We start from the raw sequence: 15454 nt of genomic DNA on the forward strand, positions 1-15454 counted from the left end.
TTGCCATTGCATGGAGAAAGATACCCATTACTTTATCGAAACATGTTTGCCACGATGACATCAGTGCACAACGTCACATGAACTTCACCCACCGTGTTAGATTAGCTTGTGAGTGTCGCGCTGCTGGCTCGAGGACGCGGGTTGATTCCCGGCATGGCGGCCACATTTCGATCAAGGTGAAATGCAGGAACACCCGTGTACTTAGATTTAGGTGTACGTTAAAGAAACCGAGGTGGCCAAAGTTAATCCGGAGTCCGCGACTGCGTCATGCCTCCCAATCATATAGTGATTTTGGCCGTAAAACCTCAGCAATTATTAGAGTTTTAAAATAGGGGCCTCAAACGTTTTGGGGCCCCAATGAAATAGCGTAGAAGTCACTGCGCATGCGCAAGACGCAAGCTGCGTTGGCTTTTGCGTCGGGCACGCTATTTTGTTGATTTAGTGGGAGCCCCAAAAGCTGCCCCAAATCTATCGTCAATAAACATGGCGGCGCCATCGAAGCGACGGCTGCAACCTAGCACCCCACTGGGCGCGATTCGTGGTAACGCGTGAAGTTCGTAAGCTAGAGAGGGTGTTGGCGGTTATCGATTTCCCTCAACTAAATGTGTAATGAAGATTGACTCATAGACGCCGCTGATTCGAATTCAGTTGTCGATTTCATGGCTCATAGGCCTAACATGGATTGACTTGGCAGGGTGAAGGTACGTAAACGTGGTTACTCAAAACTAAGTGCAAGAAGTTGCTTGCTGCTAATAGAATAAGTTCTAAATGTAATTAAACACGAAAATCTAAATTACTCTTCTTATCATGAAATGGTATATTTTGTTTTTAATATTTTTTGCCCCAACGCTAACACCTGCAAAGCTCTTTGGGGCCTCTTTGGGGAGCCCTATTCTAAATCTTTATTCACATCAACATGTTTACTTTTTGACAGTATCCGGTTTTTACAGCCTAACCACTGTTGTCAATGTGTTGTTTACCTTTGCTCTTTGTGCGCCGTCGCGGCTTTTTACCATTTCGAGCGAGTTACGTTCGGAACGTGCTCGTCGCCGAAAACGACTGCGCGCTTCTTACACTGGTGCGCCGTTTGCGCAGTAATGTTTTAAACCTTCGCTTACACCGATTCAGACAACGAGTGGCATCTGTTGTCTGTCACTTTATTTTAACGCACGCTCTTGCCGTGCTAGAGACCTAAGGTGGCGGCCAGGTTGATGTAAATGGACAGTATATAGAATGTGCCAGCTAAACCGGGCCAAGCTAATTAAAAAAAAGAAACGAGAAAACAAGATAGGACGATAAGACAAATAACACGAGATATCATAGAACGAAAGACTTGTTTTAGCTCATAAAAAAAGAAGCCGTGAGCAGGTCGAAGATCGCTGGACAGCTGTACTTTCACGCCGTAGGCAGATATGACGATAGAGTTCGACGATGCTAAACATTATTTTGCGTTCACGACAGTTAAAAAGCAGAGTGGTAGGTAATATTACTGTAAATAACTAAAAATAATAACTTAGTACTATCTGTCATAAAATAAGAGCACTGATATCGCCCTGTGCAGCGATTCGCTGAACTTAGAGCTTCCGGGGCGAACCAAAAGAGTTCTATGTCGCTGTTGTTGATGTCAAGGGCCGACCGTCACGGCGGCACGCAACATTTTGTTACGACGGTTGTGCAAAAAAAAAAAAAACGATTGCTGTAGTCGCATTTGAAGATGCATGCACAAATATAACTGCAAATAAAATGGCTATATTTGGCTACGAAATATTTTGCACTTTTTCGTGTTTGGCTTCATTTGGGCTACAACTTCTCTAGCTGTTGGCTACGCCGCCTCGTCGGACCTGGCAACACAGCTTTGGTTACTGATTTCATGTTTTCAAATTTATGTTGACGCATTGTTTGCGTATATGCTCCCAATGTAGAAATCGAGCGACAACTATTCTTTGAGCCCTTGAGCCATGGTTGAACGTTGACAATATTTTGCTTGTATTGGGGGACTTCAACTGTGTGTGCGCCGCAGTTGACAGAGTCAAGTGTAGGCCACTTAGAGACAAGACCTCGGAAGTGTTGAAGACACTTGTTCACGATTATGGTCTCGAGGATGTTGGCAGTGTGTTCTCTACTGGGACCCACCAAGAATTCACGCACTTTCAGCGGGAGAGTCATGCTAGGCTTGACCGGATGTATGTGTCTGTTGATCTTGTGCTCCTATGCTCTAGCTATGATGTTAAACCGTGCCTTTCAGCGATCATTGCCTTGTGAGTATCACTTTAGAAATTAAGGGCAGGAAATCGCGTTTTAACTGGCTCTTATGGAAACTGAAACTGAATTTTTTCTTAGAATGCCGGGATACAATTTTTTATTGGGATGTGCTTCAGAGAACGATTAAAAAAGAGCTCCCCTTAAGCCTTACGGCATCCGGATTTTACCAGTTGAAAACGAAGATGTGCCCTACGATTTAATCATGCTCCTGGCCTCCACAGTCTGTGGAAAACACGAATACAGGTGCGACACGCCGACATAAATACTCGTTCTACACTTGAAAACTTTATCGAGAGTGCTGTTTATATAGGTGAATGTTTCAGGGCGCAGCCTGATCCACCAGAGTGGATACCGCTGCTCGATGATTTGGTGCAACTGAAAATATTTTAGCTCCGCTCGGTGGGGGGGAGGGGGGGGGGGGCGTCAGCTCAAGTGTAGCTGAGGTGTATCTTTTGTGCTTTGTATTTCCATGTCCGAGACGGCAATGAAAAAGAAAAGCTGGCGCCGTGGCTTAGTTGGTTGTTAAGCGCCTGTCTAGTAAACAGGAGATCGTGAGTTCGAATCTCACCGGTGCCTCGAGTCTTTTCTTTTTGTATTATTGACAGGACAATACCCGGGATTGATGCGAACGCTGAAAATACCGTTATTCGAAGGCGCCGTGGCTTAGTTGGTTAAAGCGCCTGTCTAGTAAACAGGAGATCGTGAGTTCGAATCTCACCGGTGCCTCAAGGTAGTTCTTTTACACTTTTTTTCATAGTTCACCGGACGATACCCGCGATTGATGTAAACGCTGGAAAGGCGATCATGCACTGGCGCCGTGGCTTAGTTAGCCGTGGCACCTGGCTGAGGAGCTTGCAATGCTCCAAGTAGACCTTGCTAAAGCTTTTGATCGAGTCAGTCATTCCTATTTTTTTCTCTTCTGGAACACGCCAATGTTGTCTCCATTGTGCTTAAAGGCGTTAGGCTTTGCTACACCCATTGTTCTACTCGTTTAGTTATTAATGGGCCATCTCTCAAACCTATTGCTATCTGCTCTTCGGTAAAACAAGGATGCCCGATGTCCCCACTACTCTTCGCCCTTTACCTGGAACCACTATGCTTAAGCGTAATTCAGTCAAGTTCCATCCATGGCTTCAATTAACATACTGGGTAATGAGGTTAAAGTGTTAGCTTACGCAGATGATCTTGCGTTTTTCTGCACAGATTAGCCCAGTGTTGAAAAGGTTGTAGCTACAATAGAGAAATTTGGCAGCGTATCAGGAGCACAAATGAACTCCTCGAAAAGCTTAGGCTTATGGTTCAGCTCTGGTGTTATAGGCCAGAACAGTTTACAGGCATTAGTGGACTCATGTTCCGCCAACGTATCTTAGCGTGCCGCTAGATACATATAAATTAAGCGCGCACTATTGGAAAGAACGGGTTTCAGCCTTGCAAAATTACGCTCAGACATTCGTTCCATACCGACTTTCTATTTCGGAAGGGCTGAAGCCTGCAATAATTTTATCAACTAAAATTTACTACGTATTGCAAGTTATTCACTGTGCCAGGCTGTACATCCAACGCTTTCACCGAATTTTTGCAAACTTCATTTGTCCTCCACTTTTGAGCCCATGAGGCGAGACAATGTTTTTAGATCAGTTAGTGAGGGTAGGCTCGGCTTAGTGCATCTTTACGTGCGGCAAATAGTGTCTCGTTTCTTCTTTATTCGCGATACTTCGCATCCTATAATTCGGTCATTCATGCAAGTCACACTTGTTGATGTTTTACCTGAGTTAGTTGTTTCTTCAAATTTATCTTCGCCTTATGCTTGTTCGGTTTCATGGGGGAGGTTTTTCTGGTGGTTCGTTTCTGACAGTTCGGTTTTCCACTGAATAATTGTACTCCGTGTCGCGTAAAAGTTATACAAAGATTTACTGTCCATGCTTTTTCCGCCTCTATTTTACCGCTCACTATACATGAATGGCCAGGCCACGATGTGCTTAAGCGAGTTGTAAAATGTATATATCCCCATGCTGCAAAACATTTTTTACAAACTTCATAGTGAAACTTTACCGGCAAAAACATGGCCACAGAAAAAGGGTATATTTGTGTCTTCTTTTAATTGTCGTCTTGTGAGGTGCCAGAGACAATTGAATACTGTTTTATTGGCTGCAAAGATTCCATTCTATTTGGGACATCCTCAACGGACTCTAAAGAAAGACTTTAAAATGAACCCCCATACAGTGCGATATCTGCTACCGACCCCTGATGACAGTGTACCTTTAGACGTGTTCTTTCTCATGGGAATGCACAGTCTGTGGAAGACGCGAATGATGGACCGCACGCCGAACCGCTTGTATCCACAAGAGTAAATTTCATCCAGATGACTGTGCACCTAAGCATGTTTGATGGATTTGATGTTCAACCGGACTGGTACCCCATTTTGGTGAGGTCCCCTTTTAATGCGGAACAGTGCATCTTCTCTTTTTCTGTGTGTGACTCATTGTACCCACCATTCTATGACTATGCACAATTAGTGAATGTTTTAATGGATGACATGTTAATGTATTAAATACCATGAAAGAAACAAAAGCGCCGTGGCTTAGTTGGTTAAAGCGCCTGTCTAGTAAAAAGGAGATCGTGAGTTCGAATCTCACCGGTGCCTTAAGGTATTTAACACTTTTTGTAGCGTTAGCTACACTGGCCTAGCCAAGCCCGTTTCGCGCGGCACATCAAGAGCCGTGCTGCGCATGCGCAAGGATCAGTGATGTGTCACGGCTTGCGCACCGGAGCTATGGTGGCTAGATGCGTAGGTGTGCCGTCCGCCGGGCACGAAGAGTAGTTCAGCGCTTCTCCACATCATGACGGCAAAATTGGCGCTGCGGTCGGGGGTCTGTCGCAGGCTGCGCGCGTCGTCTGCTGCTGCGGCCACATTACATTGCAACTGCGGCGGCGCATTTACCATCGTATTTAAACTGAAAACCATATTCACAGTGGCATCATAGACAGTTACAAATTTCTGAACGCAGCAGAGCTCTGTCAGTGCGAAGGTAACGTACTACCTTTTCCGTCACCAATTTGTTTCCCCGTTTGACATTCAAGAATATAATAGCTATTAACGCTGTTAGTTCGGTAAACACGTTAAACTTGAGTCTACGAGGAGAGAAACACAAATTCTGCATGGACGAAATATCCCTTCACCAGTTCTTCTGAAGCGATAAAGGCGAAGTTTGCTTTGCAGAATAGATGTATACAGTAGTATGTATAGGGGCTGTACGCGAACGTGCAGGGCGTATTCGTATACCACGGAATGTGCAAGGGAAATGCTTGGGTTTAAGGGATGTAAAACACAATGGAATAAATATTGATATTCGTACAACTAAAATCCTTTGATTCGATTTCCTTGACTGCACTCAAGGAAATGAACCAAATGATTTTAGTATTGGGCTATATTAAATTTATAAAATATATTATAAACTTGTTGGTGATAAAGAAAAAAGTTCTTACGTCGTGCGATTATGCATGATGAAAGCAGTAGCTTGTAGCATGAAAAATAATAGTTTGGACTCGTGAAGATCGTATGTATGTATACTTGAATACAATAATAATTTAGGTAATTCTTCGGTCACACACGCAAACCATACAGCAATACCAAGCTTTTATTGCAACTATAGCTTAAATGAAACACTTCACTGCATCACAGCGCTCAAAATGCACGTCGAGTAGCCGCAGCGTAAGGTGCTTTTTATTTTCTGGAGTACGCTCAGGAGCCAAGTTTTGGTCGTCACAAGGAAGTGCAAGCGAGCAATGTATTAGCTTGATGATGTTGTTCGTAATTTAGATTTTATGCTGCTTACAACCCATGACTCCTGAACGCTTCAGCTGGCGAAAGGAAAAGAAAGGATGCCAGCAGCATGGCATATCTGCCAGTCGTTGCGTTGTAAACCGCGGCCGCTGCACTTGAAGCTGAATTTTTTGCACACACAAACATTTACTCGGCCGTCTTTGAGCATGTTCATTTCTTCACTTGTCTACAAATACTCATTCGTCACCTGTAGAACACGCGATATTTGCATTCGCATCCTATTTGCTTGGAGCGTGTGTAAGTTTGGCCAATGTCTCCAGAGCAGGCATTGGTTTGGCTCGCTGTCTCTTCCGGATTATTTCAACGGCCGACATGCCGTTGGAGCCTCGCTTGTTGCTTTTCTAGAATTGTTCTTCAATATGTAAGGCGCAGCGTCGGGTAGCACCGAAGGAACAGCGTCACTCTAACCGCACATACGCCATCGGATCTGCACAATCTTCCTGCGGTCATACGCTGGATGACATGCTCCTTGAAGTGGCGATGGCACAGGACTAATGCAGTTGAAACATTTTTTTTTCAGCACGGCTAAGGGCAAGCTGACGTCTCTCGGAAAGTTATGGGTCTCAGCGCATCGAAACCAATGATTCTTTAGCGCGTGGTTTGCATGTTTGTAGCCAAACTTACAATTCGGCGCAATGCAAGTGGTGCTCTTCCGGCTTGTTTTCTTCTGTTCAGGAACACTTTCTCTCTTTCCCAGAGTCTCACGAGCTTGGTATTCACGAATATCACCCACAGTATTCATTCGCTTTTTAAACGTCCAAGGAAATTACAAGAATTCGGAGAACTATCCTGACTGCGAGCGCAGCGCTCCGTGCCCTGAGCGTGTTAACAGACGATATGAATGACTGATTTTCAAAATTACTCATTGCAACAAGAAACATCGCACTGTCAAGCACTCTCTCAACATAATTTAATCATTTTCTTCAAGTTTTACAGTGGAACCTTATTATCTTAAATATTACAAGCGCGCAATAACTACACTCTCAGTAGCAGACGACGCGCGCTTCACGGCAAACCTCTGACCGCAGCGCCACTCCTGCTGTCATGATGCGGAGAAGCAGTGAACTACGCCGGTCGGCACACCTACCAATCTAGCCACCGTACCGGAGCCACCGGAGCCGGCACCTCTCGCGCACTCCGCCGCCGCCGCCGCGCGCGACTCACTGCCGCCGGTCTGCGCATTCCAGAGAAGTGACGTCGTAGCCGTGGTAGACGCACTGGCGCCGGCGCGCGCTCGCTCTGCAGTCGCCGTCTGACACTGCGCTGGAGGCGCTGCGCTTCTGACTGGCGTTTGCCAGTGTGGTATAGGCTCCGCTCCCTTCAATGGTCAGGCGGCGCAGAGATCGGCTCAGCCGTCAGTGCCGCCGTTTCAGTTCCGCGAAAAAACCGAGGCGGCCACTTCTACGAAGGCATGCTTCTGCGGCGCTCATTTGAAACCAAGTCGGCGTTTCTAAACTGTGGTTTTTAAGGCATTGAAACATTGAGGCCCATTTTCGACCACCGACACTCGAGAAAGGACGTCAACTTTCGACAACAACCATGTATTTCGTGTCAAAAAAGTAAACAGGACGGACATCGCAGCAAAGTTCTTGTCACGACAAATAAAGCACGTTTACGACGTCGAACTCAAAGTAGTTAACAAATAAATAATTTATTCCGCTTAAGTGGGCAAATACGGCCGTAGACGTTTTTCAACTTTCATTTGTAGCTTCAGTATACTTCGAGCGTGCCTTGCTTATCACATTTGTCGAGGTTTTGGCGAGTTGCATGGCAACTTGAATGATTCTTTATGGAGCTTTTTTCTCCGTTGACAAAGAGCCTCGAGCATATTCTGGTGTTGTGATTCGGGCTCCAGTGTGAGAGGTCATCACCGCTGAAACATAACAGAGAGCAATCAGCTGACACTAAGCAACACCAAGACTGACAAATGTGTGCTAGCGTGCGCGAGAGAAGTGCTATTTTACGAATACTCGATGTGCGCTGCGGTGCACTCCAGCCTTAGTTCTGTTGTTCTAAACGCGAGAAAACGTCGGCATGAATGAGCCCGGTTTCAGCAGTCGCGTCTTGATCCAGGCACAGAAAGGAGCAGCACGTTGGCTTATTAATGCACAACAAGAACTATACAGTGCGTACAAAGGTTTAACGCGGAGCGCTTACGAAGCTAGATTTGACACATAACAACCACTGCGCATTTGTTTTGGAGCGAGACTAGCTAAACAATTATCCAAACCATGGAATTTACAACAGCGGGAATCAGATCACGCGTGTTTATGCAGTTGTCGCCTTATTGTGCGTTATCATGGATGCTGCCTGTGTTTTTTTTTCTTTTTTTTCATTTTTAATTTTGCGTTTGCGTCATAGTTCAACAGAAATTCGCAAGAGCGACTCTTACTTGACGGCCCGAACCACAACGATCCACCTTCAGCCGCCGGGTTTCTCCCCACATTCTTGAAGGGAAGCGGCACAATTTGATGCCGACATCCCCTTCACGGTTGTGAAAATACCTATAGCAGCAGTATATGCGCATGTTATTTTTTGTTCACACTTCTCACGGAGGAGCTGCCGAGTGGTCGCGGTGAATCCATTAAAAAATCTGAAAGGAAGCATTCAGGCGCGCCTGAGCGCAGTACGGGACCAAGGTGAAATGGCGGTGAGGGCCTACTCGCGGGTGCTCACCGCCGCTGCTAGGTGGCGCGACATGTACAGCCAAACTGCATTGCAGGGTGCCCATACACAAACAGGAACGGTCCGTGGGTTGTCACTTGTCGCGCCTGATCTTTACCAGCCACAGGAGTCGCCTCTTCGGATCTTTCGGAAATCTGAACATCTTCCAGCCATTTCGCGAATGGTTTGCGCACGTGGCACGCAACACCCGGGCATTTTGCCCTAGAAGACGCCGCACACTTGTCTCACTCAACAAGCCGCGAAGATGCTGGGGAGAGCAATGGCGGCCGCCGGTCGAAAAGCGGCATTCACCCCTTCACGGAATGACTCCACCCTCCACGGCGGCGGAGGGGGGCGCACGCATCGAGGAACCCTATGGGCGACGCCGGCCGTGCGCCCAAAAATCCAGAATGCTCGCCTTCGCGCATCCGCGGCTGCACGGTCATGAGGAAGCAAACGCTTCTTGTGGATAGAATGAATTCGAATTGTGCTACGTACGTATGCGCATGCAGCCTCTCAAATCATATACATTAAACCTGGATATAACGAAATTGACAAATTCCCGAAAAACTTCGTATAAAGAGGATTTCGGTATATGCAGGTTCGGCACGAAAATTTGAAAAAGAAACTTGTACTGTATTTACTCCGTTCCAACGCGCCCTCAATTGTAACGCGCACCCGTTTTCCGTTGTCGTCGAAGCACTCATCCTTGGAATGTCATACCAGGTACCGGATGCGTGGACGCGTGTCGTTTCGCACAAGCTCGAGGCATCGGAAACGAAGAGCGAGCGTCACGATGGTGTCGTAGCGTCGTATGGTGTTACAGTAGAACCCCGCTGTTACGTTCGGGGGGCTGCGTTTCCCGGCTGTTACGTCATTTTCGGCCGGTCCCAGCACAGCTCCCATAGAACCCAATGTATTGGTAACCCCGCTGTTGCGTCGCAACTGCGGGACCGTTCCCGCATCGTACGTTGCGAACTGCCACCCCGCGCCGGTCCGAGCGGCCATTTTGACTTTTATGTCGCTTGGCTTGGTGTCTTGACGATGGCATTGGCCGCCGAAAGTGCCGGGGGCGACAACTATGAGGGAATTTCGGTTTCCGCCAGCAAAAGTACGGCCCTTGAGATCCGTAATTGCTATGTAGAGATGGTGTCTATGACGCATTGTGGTCCTAAATTGGTTTTGGCTCATAGATATTCCGTATAAGTCCAAGGGCGATAACGCAGTCGCTGCGCGCCGTATACTGTATGTGTTCAGTTCAGTTCAGTTTTATTTCCTTAAAGACCCCTTTGCTAGGGGTATTACATAAGGGGTGGGTACAGTTGATGCAACAGAAACACAGGTATTCAGAAACTACAAGAAAGCTACATTTCGCAAGTGCATAAACAGAAAGAAGGGGGAAAATGCCGGTGGAAAAAGCTGATTATTTTTCAGCCAACAACGACACATTTTCGAAGAACGATGTCGGGCAAGTGATTTCAGCGACGTGGTGGGGAAGGGCGTTCCAGTCTGATGCTGTGCGGGAAAAAAAAGACGAAGAAAAGGTAGTTGTATGGAGCGTGGCCGTAAGACTTGTAATGGGTGCCCAGTTCGTAGCGATATGCGTGCGGGTGTGTGATATATGGCTCGTGAATTAGGGAACTGTAAAAAACTTATGAAGAGGCAAAGGCTGGCTGTATATGAGTATGATGAATGGATGTATCTGACGACGCGGTTCTGAAAGGACTCGAGCGCGTTAACAAGATAGACTTGATATGGATTCCAGATGGGTGATGCGTATCAACTTTCGGTCTGATAAGGGATTTGAAAGCTAGGAGTTTTACGTTCTGCGGGGCGTCACGCAAGTGTCGTCTCATGAAGCCGAAAGTTCTGTTAGCTGATGAAAGTATGTTGGAAATATGCGTACCCCAACTGAGATCATGAGAAAGTGTTACGCCAAGTACTTAAATGATTCTACTGATTCTATGGGACGTTTACTATTGTATAAGAGGACAGGAAAGGGTTACGGCGGCGGGTAAAGATATATGCTTACATTTGTTGGGATTAAGAGTCATAACCATTGTTCACATCCAAGACTGCACGTTGTTGAGACTTTGTGTGTAAGGTGTTTTCGTCAGTAGCATTAGAAACTGGATGGTAAATCACGCAGTCATCAGCAAAAACTCGTATCTTGCAAGATACATGTAGGGGTAAGTCATTATATAAATTAAAAAGAGAAGAGGACCGAGAACTGATCCCTGCGGGACACCAGAAGTTACAGGGAGTAGAGTGGATGATTTGTCATTTATAGAAACGAATTGGTAGCGATCAGTAAGGATTGCTTCGAGCCATTTGAGTACTTCACTGTGCAAGTTCAAAGAAGAAAGTTTTAGTAGTAAAGTGGCGGTGAGGAACTTTTCAAAGGCCTTTTCATAGTCCAGAAAAATAGCGTCAGTTTGTTGGTTAGAGTCAAGGTTTATATGCAAGTCGTGTAGAAAACAAAGCTAGTTGCGTTTCGGTAGAGAAGCCCTTACGGAACCCATGCTGTGCCGAATGAAAAATTTGATTGGCGTCCAAGTGATTCATGATCAAGGAGTAGATGCATGTCCATGATTTTGCATGGAATGCTAGTGAGAGAGATCGGTCGATAATTTAGCGGTGTGTTCTTATTACCAGACTTGTAGATGGGAACGACCTTCCCCACCTTCCAGTCGTGAGGCATGGAGGCTGTAGAAAGTGACTGAGAAAATATAAGACCAAAAATGATGAAGAATATATTTTGGTTTTTAGCAGTTTAGAGTTTTATCATCTACCTGCTGAGGATGAAAGTTTAAGGTTTTCAATAATGCGCAAAACACCATCAGGATAAAACACCACGCTCGGCATGCTAGAAGCTATGTTGCAGGGGACATTAGACAATGGAACGTTATTATCGTTAGAAAATACTGACGAAATGCGTTGTTAAATATTAGTGCGCACTCATTTCAGGCATGATTTCCCCCGCATCATTTACAAGAGTTATAGTGCGTGTGTTCCCAGGGTTGATAACTTTCCAAAATTTTTTGGGGTGAGTGAAAACGTGCGAGGGGAGCCGACGACCGCGTCTAAATCTCGCGCGCGCAAGAAAAGCAGGGAGGAAGCGCGCCTTCTTCCGTTGCGCTCGAGGAACCGGTACAGTGTAGTACCGGTACAGTGTAGGAACCGGTACACTGTAGCACCGGCGAGGGAGCGAGGGAGGGAGGGATAGCGGGGCGGCGTTGTACTGTACCCTGGCATCAACTGAATGGCGCTGAGCCGTGCTCCCTCAAGGGCTGCAGAAGATAGCGTCAACTTTTCCCTTTCCTCAAGAACCACTTACTACACTGCGTACTGCGCGGCGGCGCGCGGTCGCGCGGGCCGTATCTTGAAAGCGATCTGCGTTGGGGCAGAGCCTAGCAGGTGTAGGTGCGTCGGCGGCTCGTAGCTTTGTGCGTGCTGTGTGTTTTCGGCGCTCAGTTTGCGTTGAAGCGATAGACAACAGCACGAAGGTCACTTCGCTCGCTTCTCCAGCGGCGCTTCCACACGCCGCCAGCGTTTGACAACGCGTGTCCGTGCTCATCGAGTGTGATGCGTCACAGCGTGCACCAGCTAGCGCTTCGGCAACATCAACTGGAAAAGGAGAGAGTGCCGGCTTGGCGGGCTAGGCCAGCTGCACCAAGCGGCAGGATCTGGTTTGAATGAAGGGAGGGGGAAAGGTCACGCCCGCGGTGGCAAGATCGCCGGGTCGAGGGATGCAGGCCCGCCTCGCACACGCACGCACGCACACGTGCGATCGCTTCGCATTCCGTCGCGGTGGAGAAGGTGCTTCCGGTTGCTGCTCGCGCAAAAATAACAAAATTTGGGGCGAAATCTCTAAGTTGTCGGAGGGGAAACTTCATTATATCGAGGAGGTCTCCCGCTGCCACTTCGTTACATAGAGCCTCAAATACATGTGCTTTTATGGAGTAACGGCGGGGAATAGAAAAACTTCGTTATATCCAGGAATTCGTTATATGGAGGTTCGTTATAAGCAGGTTTAACTGTATGATGCGTTCAAGGCGTCCGTCGTACTCACTATACAAAATGATCGGTATAAGAAAACAAAACAAAATGGTCGGTATAATTTGTGTGCACCCGCATGCACTTGTGTGTGTGTGTGTGGCGTGTACGTGTGTGCGTGCGTGCATGTACTCGTGTTTAGACTATCTACATGCACTCACACAAGCCTTCACTGTATATGGATTTCAACTCGCTGGATCTGCTGCATATAGTATTTCCACTCTGACACTCCTAATGCTAATGCATCAATCGGTACACTTGGGACTACTAAATTGTTAGAAATCAGATACACAGCTATTTCACTCAGCACTTTTATGTACTAATTATGCGTAAAAGGCTTTCATGGCTATTCTTAACTGCTCGCGTTTCAGTTTTTTTTTTTTTTTTTCCTTGACGAGGTGCAACATTCTGCAAGCCGGCTCCTCTTCAAGGCTATTTTCCAACCAAAAGCTCTGGTCCACAGACTACATTTCACCCTCTTGGTGCGGCCTTCCTGTATGGACAAAGTGAAGATTTCATATGTTGTTGAAGTTCTCACCATCTAAAATGACCAGTTTGATAAAAATTATCTAGATCAGGGGGACTGTTTAACTATGCAGATTAAGTATTAAAAATGCATTTATATATGATAGGCAGACACTTATTCCTTTTTTTTGTAGGCATATATTATAATGCACACTGGTGCCATTGGGGCAGCAGTCATGATCATATGCTTGCCACACTCCACACCAAGGTGGAGTTGAATGTGGCAAGAAATGCTGTACATGTTGCACTGATAAAAAAAAAAAATCGATGGAGCATCGACACTCATATGATTCCACCATGCACGATTCCATTTTAGGACGTCTACAAGGCTGGGGGTTTGCTAATTTTACGTTACAAGACAACTCCAATTGTCGGACCTTCTATTAAATATATTCATTCACTCAAACATTCATTTTGTAAAGTAAATGTGTTGATTAGCAGCAGAAAGAGAAATCATGTTGCAATATACTTTTCACAGGTTAGATGATGGCTCCTTGACGAGATGAAAATTTGATGGCACCAGAGCTCAGTGATTAAAAGTGACTGTTTAGCCTTGCAATGGTCACTTCGTTTTCTCAATTCTATATGCATACTCGTGTATTTAATACCAGTGTCACACAGCTGCTTTCGATCGCAGTCGAGTCCGATCCGGATCAAATTCTTGACTGTGATTATACTCGCAGGCAACTTTCTGTGGCTATATGAAGGGAAAGCTACGGGTGTGTGGCTGCTGCACATGTGTTAACGTGCCAAGTGGTCCAGCAGCGTTTGACCATGGAGGAAGGAAAAAAACTTTTACCTCCATGCATTTGACAGTGCTTTTGGTTGCTCGGAACATACGCTGAATCGATGCAGCTTCCATGTGCAACGGTTTTGCGTTTGCACAGATGCGGAAGGGAAAAGCCGCAAAATAAGTAAACCTTTACACTCTGTGGTGTGTTCGATCTTATTTAACTGTTGTTAATAAGGTGTTTATGTTTTCTCTTCCCCAGCTTAAACTAACGTGAATTAAAATGCGGGACTCTTTTGAGAAGCGCTCTCACTTATGCACGCTTTGCCTCCGTAGCTTTCCCTTCATAGCCACAGAAAGTTGTCCGCGAGTATAGTGACCCGCCGTGGTTGCTTAGTGCCTAGGGCGTTGAGCTGCTAAGCACTAAGTCGCGGGATGAAATCTCGGCCGCGGCGGATGCATTTCGATGGGGGCAAAATGCAAAAACGCCCGTGTGCCATACATTGGGTGCACGTTAAAGGTGCCAATCGCGACTGAGATGTACGATTCTGATCAGGCTCAATCACGATCGAAAGTGCACAGTGCGACACCCATATTACAAGCACTGTACATGTTTCTGCTGCACCTAGGCCTGATCATATACATTAGGCACAGTTTTTTTTTTCTTTTTATGTTAAAACTTTTGACAAATAATAAGGCATCCAGGTGCAATGGTTACATTTCGATAAAGACAAAGAAGACTCAGTGAACTTGAGAGCAAAACATATTACTACTTTGTATAAAAGAAGTTGCAGATATCGCTTCGAGCAAATATTAGATGTATAAATTATTGGGAAGGAAGGCATTGCATTACGTACTTTTCCATTGCAAACCTTGGCCAATCCCCCCTCACGTGCATGTGCTATATGTAAAAGGCATCAACTCCACCCATGAATACACACACATACATATATATATACTATTGCACTGAAGGCACTGACCACAGTGCTGGCAAAGGTATAGAAGAAGCTAGAAGAAAAGCAGCACCGCCCGCCGCTTCGCCATAGCTCCCAATGACTTGTTTAGTTCTACCGCTGCAAAGCTAGATCAAGTGCTGCTAGGCAATCACCCCCATTGCATTTGGTGGAGGTGCTGGGTTTCTCTTCAACATCCTGGAACTCCGCAGCCGGACGCTACCACCAGCTCATGTGATGAATGATCCAGGACCATCCCAGGCTGCTGCTCCCGTACCTATGGCCATCGTTTGCCCTGGCGTCATCTGGCAGTGCTACCCTGCACAACAGACGACCTCGACGACTGGCTTGCCGAATACGACTGTGTATAGAAGAGAAGCAGCGCTTGCTCGCTGCTTCGCCATAGCTCCCAAATTGACT

The 15454-nt window shown here is 46.3% G+C and overlaps 3 non-coding genes across 3 annotated transcripts; all 3 read left to right on the forward strand.

Moving 5' to 3' along the window:
* Positions 1-2762: 2762 nt before the first annotated feature.
* Positions 2763-2838, forward strand: Trnat-agu (transfer RNA threonine (anticodon AGU)). Its single transcript has one exon. It is a non-coding gene; the product is annotated as a tRNA-Thr (tRNA).
* A 76-nt stretch (positions 2839-2914) lies between these two features.
* Positions 2915-2988, forward strand: Trnat-agu (transfer RNA threonine (anticodon AGU)). Its single transcript has one exon. It is a non-coding gene; the product is annotated as a tRNA-Thr (tRNA).
* Positions 2989-4832: 1844 nt separating this feature from the next.
* Positions 4833-4906, forward strand: Trnat-agu (transfer RNA threonine (anticodon AGU)). The gene has a single exon. It is a non-coding gene; the product is annotated as a tRNA-Thr (tRNA).
* Positions 4907-15454: the final 10548 nt, after the last annotated feature.

Source organism: Dermacentor silvarum, chromosome 1, assembly GCF_013339745.2.
Source record: "Dermacentor silvarum isolate Dsil-2018 chromosome 1, BIME_Dsil_1.4, whole genome shotgun sequence".
Lineage (NCBI taxonomy): Eukaryota > Metazoa > Arthropoda > Arachnida > Ixodida > Ixodidae > Dermacentor > Dermacentor silvarum.